Source organism: Varroa jacobsoni, unplaced genomic scaffold, assembly GCF_002532875.2.
Source record: "Varroa jacobsoni isolate VJ856 unplaced genomic scaffold, vjacob_1.0 contig02344, whole genome shotgun sequence".
NCBI lineage: Eukaryota > Metazoa > Arthropoda > Arachnida > Mesostigmata > Varroidae > Varroa > Varroa jacobsoni.
Window position 1 is genome coordinate 43,975 of NW_019214801.1, and position 11,254 is coordinate 55,228.

The following is an 11,254-nucleotide window of genomic DNA, read 5'->3' on the forward strand; positions in this document are numbered from 1 at the left end:
ACCCGGCCACTCCCCTCTCCGCTCGGAATTTTGCTAGAGAGCTGATACCGGAAACGCTATAGTCAATTTCTGAGGGTTCGGACCTGACTAAGCTGTCGAAAGCACACATTGGAAGAACAAATGTATGATGTTACGTATATAATATGAGATATTCTACTCTTACAAATTTGTCGTTTCGTGTATGTATCAACAGAAAGATTCTGGAAGACAGCATCCTCAACAATGTCTATCGCCTCGCTGATTCCAGTCGCGGGTAGGACCAATTGTCGATTTTTTCCTATCCTTCCTTATTGTGCAGTCAAACTAATACTATTTTGGTTTTGCACTCTACACCGTAGTTTAAGTTAAAATTGGAAATATTATTTTTTTTTTTTTATCAAGGGTAAGTGGTAAACTTAATTAGAACTGCGAGTGGACCCGAACCGCAGCTTGTACGCCAATAGCCTTGCTGCGCTCAAAGCCCTACGTTATGATTTAACGTAAAACGAATCACTGAAGCTTACAGATGAAATAAATAAGTTTATATATGGTATAGTATATATATATATACTATACCATATATATATATATATGCCGTTTTAGATATAAGCGAACATTTTCAAATTTCAGCATGATATTGCCAAAAAAAAACATGCAAAATTTCGCCCAGTGACCTTCGAACATTTATTGGCAACATCATAATTCTATTACTGTAGATCGTTTGCCGTTTCTAAGAGGAAAGCTGACTAGAAGTTTTTGCCTACCTTTATTAAAACCAAATTAACATCATTAAGGAAATTTAGGAATAGGGAAATTAAGGGAAAAACATAAGTCGAAACAGATCATAGCCTGACGGTGCAAAATCTGGGCCATACGGCGGATACGATAGAATTTTCCATCGAAGTTTGTCGAGCAGGCAAATATATATATTGATTTGATACTTGCATGGTGGATGATGGCGCTTTGTCTGTCACTAATTTTTATTATTTGAACAGCTTGCCATGATTTTGTTAGGTGTTGACAATAGGAACCCAAATCAGTCGTTCTACGTGAAAGCATAAATTAGTTATGCACAATTGGCCCTTTCTAGTTTCGCTAAACAAATAGCATAAGGTTCTAATCTTTGCGACAGATTTTAAAGTGCCTGTGTTTTTTTTTTATTATTTATCTGTTTCTGCATTATTTCTGCATGTGATCGACTTTTCACTGTTCATTTCGGTAGGGTTTCGCAGATCGAGATATGGTTGATTATTTTTTTTTGCGTTTCTTCATGTAACACCGATTTTTTTGCGGCAGCTTTCTTTAAACGGTTCAATACTGTCTCGTTGTGGATGTTTAGTTCCTTGGCAATACTATGGATAATTATAAGATTTTATTGCTTAACTTTCACAATCGCGGCCGATTACTACGAGGAGTATCTTTCATATTGAAATCTCCAGAACGAAGGCGACAGAACCATTTTTGGCCGTTTCGCCCAATAACGCATCATAAACAGCCCATATTTTTTTATGGTCTTGGGCAGCATTTGTGCCTTTATTGTAATCAAGTCGTAAAATATTGCGAATTTCGCCTATCTTCAAAGCACGCTATAATAATGTTCAAATCTGAATTAAGTCGTTCTAAACATTTTAGGGCATTTACGTTCAAATGACACCGAGCCAACATATAATTTGAGATAAGCTAGAAAAACGTTCAACGTAGATGTAGGCATGCGTCCGCTTGTTTACATATATATAATTGCGTATGAAAAACGGGAACGTTCAGTGCGGTATGGTAATACCGTCGTCAGAGTCTGCGGGGTTTTACGCGATGCACAGACGAATGGAGATATCCAGTCTAGGTTAACTAAAGACTGACTGGCCTTTAGCTAACTTGATACGGCCGCCTGCTATCGGCACTACTAACCGTGACCCGGTACTCCGTAGAACTGCATGGATCCGCAGTAGCACACTAAGCTAGATTAGGTAAGTAGTAAACACGAGCCACCTAGATCATATCGTCGTTTATTGCCCGTATGATTATGTATACCCATATCGCGTAACGGAACAACGGTAGAGAGTGATGGGCCAGAGTGGTTACCTAGAGAGGTGAAGACAAACCCGGATCGCCGAAATTTAAATCAAAATTTTTACGGTCAAGTGTACGTGTGTCCCGCGACAGGGGCGCGATAAAGCTGTTCAACAGCAATCAGTCAGATATTTTTGCTGGCGTCGCTAGCGCTAAACTAAGGAATACATATCGTAACTACGTGGAGAAAGGGGCTAACGCAAGTTCGGCTTATTGGTAATGTATTATTGCTCCGACAAGTAGAAATAGCTGCCTATAACTCTGTATACGCGCGAAGTATCGAATACGTACGTAGTAGGCAGTCAACTTTAAAAGATATTCCTTTGTTCAGAAGGCTAATGCGTATAACGATATGGGGAGATTTAGATTTGTATAGCTCGAAGATTAAAACATTCATCTCAAAGATCTTTGAAATAATTCACATTTATATAGTTAGACGCTCAAAACTACCTTAGCCTTCCTCAGTCTCGAGATATTTGAGAGTTCCCGGCATCGTGCTTAAGTCAAATAGTGCTGTCCGCTTCTTTTAATGAGGATCTTCGTCTCTGTTAGCGTAAGCTTTCGGCCTCAGTTTCGATATCGAAGCGAAATTTTCGGGAAGAAAAACTGGTGGTTGCTCATTGTAGCTAATTCAGTCTACTGTTGCGGCGTGTATTATACTGTAGAATATTATACCTGTAGAAAATCTTGAATTTTAACATTGTATAATACACTGAACCACGCCTTTTTACTGTGCCTCCAAGAGACAAGGAACTGTTCGGTGTAGTTCATTTGATAATAACGCGTTTATTCTTTTTTCTATCAGCCTCAATATTTGAGCTGATGTGGTTACCAATTCTAGAATAAATACGGCAAAAAAAAGCGCCATTCTGCCCAAAGCGGTTGAAAAGCAGTTATATAATGATAAACTAACGGCTAGATTTTCTTGACTGCGCAACAAACAACATCCACTACTATTATGTTCAAACAAGGTCGCACCTTCCTTACTAGACTATTACGACTATCTGTTACTTACCTGTGTTTTAGGTAGCACGTTTAGCAGGCAGCGGATTGGGCAAAACAAAAAAATAAATCACTGTACCGGCATCAGACCTGTCGTTGCCGCTATCGCTGTGTTCGCCAACGCTTCCAGAAATTGTCCTGCGGCCGACAAAGAGAAGGTTGCGCGTTCAACGGGATTCGCCTACAAAGCCCTAAAACGACAAAAACACTGACGAGCAATGACGGAAAATGGACATGAACTTCACCGCTTCAGACACAACGGGCCCAAACCCCACAGGTGCACCCGGGCACCATGGTGCCGTCGGTCGTTGCTGCTTCGATGTACGCTGTCGTAGCTATTCGTTTACTGATTAGTATTCCAGTTGGAACATTAAATGCCCGCCGTGCAACTAGACCCCTGTAAATATGGCCGATTCAAAAGTGTCCTGCGGATCAATGCCAACAAAAGACAATGTTTAATGTTGCTAGGATTGTACTTGTTTACTCATTCTGAAACTAGTCCCATCGCCAGCGCCTTAAGATACCTTTTACAGTGACCTACTAATTTCTCGCTATGGCATACGCTATCCGAGACAAGTTGATGGCTGTCGTTATTTTGGGGTAGTGTCATTTTGAGGTTCTGGGGCCCGACGAGCGGAGAAGAGGGTGTAAACATTGCGCAAAAAGTGTGCCAATATTATGCCATTTTCAGTTGACGGAGTGATCCGCAGGAGCTAGAAAACGTCGACTGTCGAAAAAAATGAAAGTCTACGGCAGAAATGATATGAACGAAAAGGTAGACCGATTGATGTACGGGCAGCTTCGTCGGACGTCAGCCCCCGTGGCAAATAACTCAAGATAAGAAGAACGATACAAGAAAACCTTGACTCACACGAGAGGATAAGACAGAACAAATGGCTCCGTCGCGTTCGTCAACAGACGCCTACGCCATAAGCGGCTGAGGCGGCAAAGACGATTCGGAGACCCATAGCTAGTATAACATCGAGCCCAAGTCCTTATTGAAACGTGCATACGTATGAAGGATATAGACAAGTAGTAGAATCGAAGTAGTTTATAGAGAGCTGAGTGAATGCTTGCTGTTGTCACGATGCCCAATCTGCGCCTCAAATGCAGATGAGCCTCAACGGATAGCGTTAGCTTATTACTTATTAAGTTATTTCTCGCGCTATTCGAACCAATGTTCAATTTATCGTTATATGTCACCAAATAGATTAGCGATCTCCAGTAGTTTGAATAGAGTAACGATCAATAGCCAGCTGAATTCCGATAGAGAAAAGGATCTTATTGGATTATGATAAAAGTCGTAAGTTTGTGCTTCGGTTTTTCTATAGTACTGCTGGACTTTGATTACAATGTTAGAGCACAACAGTACCCACGCTATACCGCAGCTCTAGTGAAGGAGGCACAAACGCTAACTATCCTGGTTAAAGGTTACTTATCCTTATTTACGTGTATCTTATTGGTTTTGTGCGATTAGACTTTCCATAGAAACATTATTGTTAGATAAATAAATTGAGCTTGGAAAACAACACGGGCATAAACAGATATTTTACGGATTCACCCTCTGGCTCTGCATGAGGCTCAAATACACCTTTGACGAACGCTTTCCAAATGGACCAGTGTAAACAAACAAAAAAAAAACCTGATATCTTCTCATGGCCACTACTAAAAAATGGCTTTTGAAGCGAACGAACAACATTTTTTCAATAGAAAGGTATAAATAAGGAGTCTCATTGCCTGTGTGCATTTGTAGCTCTTTTCATGTTATGATCAGTCGAGTGTTGTGGTAAACTATTAAGGAGATGCTATTGAGTAGTTTTTTTTTTTTTTATAATTACGGTAGCGAAACTTATGGATGGCAATGTCCACCACGGGCATGACAGTGATGTAAAATTGAAGAAAATTCCATCGTATTCTAGAAGTGATTTGCAGATTGAAATGACAGCTGTGTCCGCGGCCATTTTTGTGCCGTCTGGCTTTGGTCAACTGAACTAGTTAGAGCCCAGCTTCACTGCACGTAGTTTAGCAAGAGGTATGAAAATAACTTATACGTAAGTATTTTGTTGTTGTTGTTGGAAAAAGTACACTCAGAACGGTAGTATTTGTGTAACTTCTTCAAGCGAAGCAGAAGACCAAAGTCGGCTGAGTTGTTGTTGTTAAAGCAAACATATTTTTTTAAAGAAGGTCACTGCGAATGTGGATAAACTAATTTATCGATTTATACAGGATGACTAAATAAAACAACATTAGGGTATTTATGTGTCTGATGCAGAATTAGAAACAATGTAATAAGGCTTTTTTTTTTTTTCGGCTGGAGAGTTTGCGTTGTTCAGGCTTCGTGAAACAGTGAACGTTTTCGATTTTGTAACGTTATCAAATTGGATTGTCTATTTTTTTGGTAAAGGACGAACGTCAACGAATGCAAGTCGTTACGCCTTTGTTCCCGTTTATGAAGCTCAAAAAGTAAATCTTATAACTCAATCAGCTCTCTGAGTGAACCTAGAGGTTGTTGCTATCTTTCATCCGCGATTGTCTTATAGCATGACATCATCGTGCCTGTCGATACCGTGCCTAGGACATGCTGTGGACCTTGTTACTATTATTATTCATTGCGTGTCCGAAGCTATTGGTGGCTCAAGACGAAACATCTACACCGTCCATTAAACTCTTTACCCGTCGACAAATCTGCCTATCTGCCCGTCTCGGCATCCTGCACGTCAAAAGATGCGTTTGCTTGAGAAATTGCCGGCTGCGGCAAACCCAGTGACGCGGCCGAACGCTCTAGACGGATGTATGTATACGCAGCTGATATCACTGATGGGTCGCTGGCCGTCCCTGTCATTATTATTATTATTATTATCATCATCGGCGTTTGCCTATAACCGTCACGTTCTAGAAATTTGAACGCAATTTTCTCATCACAAACGAATGAAAGCGTGACCGGCTGACTAACTTTGCTTGGACACTGCAGAATTGCCCGCAACGAACATAAAATGGAGACGGAGCAGAGTAGAACTAGAAAAACATTTTTACGTAAGGCGTACATGAAGCTTGGAAAATCAAATGATCTTAGATATATAGGACAAAATTAAGCTTATACAAAGTTGCATGCGCGGCTAAATCAAGTTGGTTTGCCCTGTTAGTTCAGTGGGCCTTGCCCCATTCGTCGACGTACTGCACAAGCAATATAACACAGAATACCAATTAGTTATACAGTTAAATAAATTGTATTTCATATTAATGAATGGATGTCTCAATTACGCCATAGTCGAAATTTTGATTTAGCAAAAAAAAAAGAAGCAGCAAGACATCTAGTGCATCTATACCGGGCTGTTATCTGTTAGCTCATGATATAGATGAGTTTCCTTAGACATGCTCCGCTTTTTTATTAGAATTGAGTTGTGGAGCTTTATGAACTAAGCAGGATGGCCGGCCTTTGAACATGGTTAGTTTGCCAAATGTACGAGCGAATGTGTTACGCGGTCACACAAACAAATAACGTAATATGCCCAGTGTCCAGTCCCAGCCCAAAAAGGCTCTAAAAAATGGCAAAGCATATAACTTCATAGTACCATTCCCTGGGGTACTTTTTCCCACGTTTGATAACATCATGGTATATCGATTGTGCAACTAGCGCTGATCCAGAAAACTTTGCACCGAGCTCTCATATTATCAAACATATATTTTGTTTTATAGCTAAGGCAATGGGGATGATGGATTAACATACTGCCTTTTTAATGTTTAATTTTCTTGTTTCAGTACTGAGCATAAAACACGCATCTTATTCTGCCTGTATTTCAAGTCGATAGTTTAGATATATCGATAGTTTTTCTAAGGAGGTAGTTATAATTGTCGGCCATTGAATTCGTAGTGGAAATATGTTTGTTCATCAATAGAAACGATGCAGAAGCGGTGTGTGTACGAATTTGAGATAGATATTTATCTCAGAGTTGTAAACTAAGCAAACACGATGTCGATAGTAGTCCTTTTACTTTTCATTTTTTTCAGATTGCTTGCATTAAACCCCCGTACACCGATAGGTTCAAAGACAGTGCCAAATACCGCTACCAAGGTTTATCGTCAGAGGCCTACCTTACGGCCAACTGTTCTAGGAATAGGCACTAAACCATATTTCAGTCTGTCTAATGGTTGCGCTCTATCGACTTAGAATGTCGTACCGACTACTGGTTTTTGGGAGGGATTGAGTGAGTGACCGCTTTGCTAGAAATCAATAGCATTTATTGCTTCACACTTCTCCAATTAGAAAATTCAGCTCAGAACAATCGTGTTTCGCCATATTGCACTTCGAGCTGACCGGCGATTGTTCGACACGGCCATTGACGACCATTACAAAGCATCTGTGCGACGGGTACTAACATACATATGAATACTTGATGCCATAGTCATTTGCGATAATAACAAAAGTACTAGACGATATATATGTAAAGAGGAAATCGCAAAAGTGGAGATGTACTAGTGCTTATAAGAAGTGTTCATAAGGTATTGTGTGGGGCAACCCGACGTCTTCTTATTCGGGGTGAGATTTTCGGTAAACTCATGCTGAACATGTTTTCTGAAGCGCTGACTATGAACGGGCAAAAAAACGTACGAAAACGAAATGAAATGTCGTAAAAATGCATGGTTAGCATACGTTTCAATATCAAGCAGACAGACTGAGGGCAAACATATAAATCTCCTAATAATAATACGCGAACCTAAAGGGTTGTCAAAGCGGCAAGCGTGCGTGCAACATAATTCGGAAACAGTCTTTTGTGACTTGATCCGCCTAGTCGGTTTTTTTATAGTATTGCGATTATAGAGGAATATTCAACAGATCTGGTGTTGAATGAAGTCGCAAAAAAAAATCAAGCGGACCATGTACTCGCAAATCATACGGGACGCCTCTTTTTTTATTTGATTCTCCTGTTCCAAGGCAAAAAAAAAGTCAAAAGCATGTTCCCTTACTATTTCTAATAAACTAACTTTATTGGCAAATCTACATCGTGTCATAACTTTAAATGTACATACAATCATAGCTCTATTATAGTGCAGTATAATAGACTACGTTTACCGTCCATAATGTCGGCCATTCGTATCGATTTTCTGACAAAGGGTAGTGGTTGTGCAGCTAAATTGTAGCCTAACAATGTAAATAGATCAATGGACGTGTATAGTAAGCATCTTCAGGACACTCTGATATGACGACAGACTCATAAATAGAACAAATCGTAGTCTGTAATGTATCAAGAGTAAGTCTCCATCACTTCATATGAAAGGGTCCATTGAAAAGGTGGCGAGACGTGTCAGCCCGTATAAAAAAATCCTGTTATCGTATATTGTACCGCGCCTGGCAACGCGAACCCTTAACCGCCCCCTCCTTGCCTTAACGAACGAAGGCGAGCTCACGAAGGTCTGATGAGGAAATTTTCCAGTTTCTAATTTTTAAAAATATGCATCGAAAAATTCCAATGTCGAAGAGCCTTAATTTCTCCTAGGTTCCTCTCGATTTAGAAATTAATAAATAACAGCAGTAGCTGACCTGGTTAGGTCGCTGAGGAACCTGCCTACGTAGCATTCGAAGACAATATACTAACAAGTATTTGACTAATGAAACGGCTTGAAGTATTTCATTGACTTTCCATGTCCGATTGATTTTAATGTCTGACAACACGTTTCGTACAAACTTAGCGCCTGGAAAATGTTCATTATGCTAACGCCACAAGCCCAGTGGGGTCCGAGCTGGCGATCGGACTGAGTAACCCAGCAATTCACGGGGTGCCGCAGTTTAGTACTCTTTATAACTTACGTTTATCTAGCTGTAGCTATATTAGTTCACCTTCGTTTTTATTACTGACAATTGGCGGTCACATATCGGCACTGTCGCAAAAGGCAAAGTCGTTCGCTTTTCGTTAAAAAAAATCGCATGATACAACGAAATTATACCTCGACCTTATTCCCTGCAAAGTCTCGTTTGTTTACACATACAACACGAAATAACGATGTGTTCGTGTGTAAGCTGTTCGCCCGTAAGACGCAGTTCTACGTATAGAAGCCGAAACGACGAACGTCTTTGCTGCCGTTTGTTTAACAACCGTTGAAATCCCTGCTGGCGCCTCTATAAGAAGCGCTCGTTAGGATTCGACAAAGTCGTTGTAGGTAACGCGTTTGCTTGCTATACTTAGAGACACAAATCTGGGCGTAGACATATTTCGTTAAAGCATGCTATGGCGTAAAACTGGAAAAAAAACAACGTTTTTTAGCCTTCTGTTCCCCAAATGTTCTGGAACTACAATATGATTTGGATTTGAATCACATCATAGAATCGAGTTATTCTTAAACGCCCTCTTTACGGACGATAATAAAAATAAAAGGAAGATTTGTATCGTTGTCACAACACAATCAGGGCTTTGCAGACGATGGTTTCTAGACAAGTGGTGATACGTACGGGCGTACGTATCAGCCAGATCACTTCCATTTGTCCACTGTCCTCGAGATACGTAAGAGACGCCGTTTATAACTAATTCGAGCGTTCCATAACTCGACGACACGTAGTATGTTATTCGGCGTCCAGCTTTGAATTTGCCCTTTCGCGCCGACCTGATTATACAAGCACAGCAGTTCTGCTGACCTCGACAATTTGAAGCATCCCTTTGTATCCTTTTAATCGTGCTCGTGCTGTTACTACATGTTACTTTTTGCTACTCTAGCAGGTGCAAAATACAACCTCTCGACAATGTCGAGCGATCTTATTCGAGATGTTGACCACACTCGATAGATATATATGTACATGTATATATATACACATGTGTATATATACACATATATATATACATGTAAGAGCAAAGTTGTGAATCCAATGTAAAGGTGCACGCTAGTTTATTTGCTTATCGCCCGTTGAACTGTGGTTTCTAGGTGTTCTTGTTTCGACAAGATTTGGTCTACGATCGTGGACTTCCACGAGGGGCAGCATTAAACGTTACGGTCAATGTAGTCATTAACGAGATCGTTAGGAAGCGGATGAATTCGTCTGATCCCCTGTGTTTGTATAATCTCGGTATTGAATTCGTTCAAAGTGTAGCCCAGCTATCGTAAATATATTTGATCTGGCGTGGATCAGGTATAAAGTGCGTCATCTTCACACATTCTCTGTTTTTTTTACTAGAGATATTAGATGAACGTAATTGATAGATAGCTTTTTTTTTTTTTAATTCGTGATGGAATAGCACTAGAAATAGCCTACTACTATCCACACTGATAGGAAGCAGCTGTAGTAGATTGCTCGAAATTCACAGTTATAGGTAGTCACTAGCCCTCGTGTGTAAGAGGGATCGTTAAAGCGATAGTCTTCGTAGTTTTATGATGGAATTAGTAGCTTTATTACGTGAGAGGTCTTAATTAAAGGTTAGCTCTTCAATATATGACTATGAGAGAGCAGCTGGCTTAACCCATCGGCCATGATGATTTCGATGCTTTTTGTTTTATACTATACGGAAAATAATTTTCGCTCATCGTGCCTACGGAAAATGTACATCTATCTACCTTCAGCCATGTTTTTCTAACTTCAGATTGGCACTGATTAGGTGAAGGCATGCGTAATCATAATCAGGTTTGTGATCAACCCATACTAATTGATTGGTTTGAATCCAAGCTGAACTAAGTTAAGGCATGTCTTCATACGATCTGATTATAAAACTAACTAACCAATTTCGATTCTTTCTGTCTGTGTGTTTCAAAAAGCCGCTACAATTTTACCATTCAGTCATCGTGCATGGGCGCTCGCGTAGCCGATATCGTAGGCTTGCTGGAAATCAGGCGCATGTACGTAGACGTATCTTACAGAGCAGGCAGCACGATGGGCACTTCTCATTGATTCGACGCTGTCGTGGATTCCGCACCGCTCCACAAAATCGTCAACATTAGTTTAACACACGGTTCTTGTTATATTTAATTCCAAAAAGGAAATCTGGCTTCGGTTTATAAACGTGCCGATCTTGCGTAAACCTTGTTCCTGTCACTCTTATGACTGTCATAGCACTCCCTTTTTTTTAGGTATCCTTCAAGGCACATGGCCTTGGCTAAAAAAGGCTGAAAAATCACGTGGCCCGACTAAAGCGACCTATTTATTTTCATCGGATAGTTATGGCAAACCCAGAAGATTATTAGCGCTCTCAAACCAAATAAATGGGAGTCATGCACAGAATTTCTG

General features: G+C 40.3%; 1 long non-coding RNA gene across 1 annotated transcript; it reads left to right on the forward strand.

The window, feature by feature from the left end:
* The first annotated feature begins 9,027 nt into the window (after positions 1–9,027).
* On the forward strand, positions 9,028–11,197 carry LOC147751855 (uncharacterized). Its single transcript, XR_015315748.1, has 3 exons — positions 9,028–9,200; positions 9,961–10,087; positions 10,786–11,197. It is a non-coding gene; the product is annotated as an uncharacterized LOC147751855 (long non-coding RNA).
* The last annotated feature ends 57 nt before the right edge of the window (positions 11,198–11,254 follow it).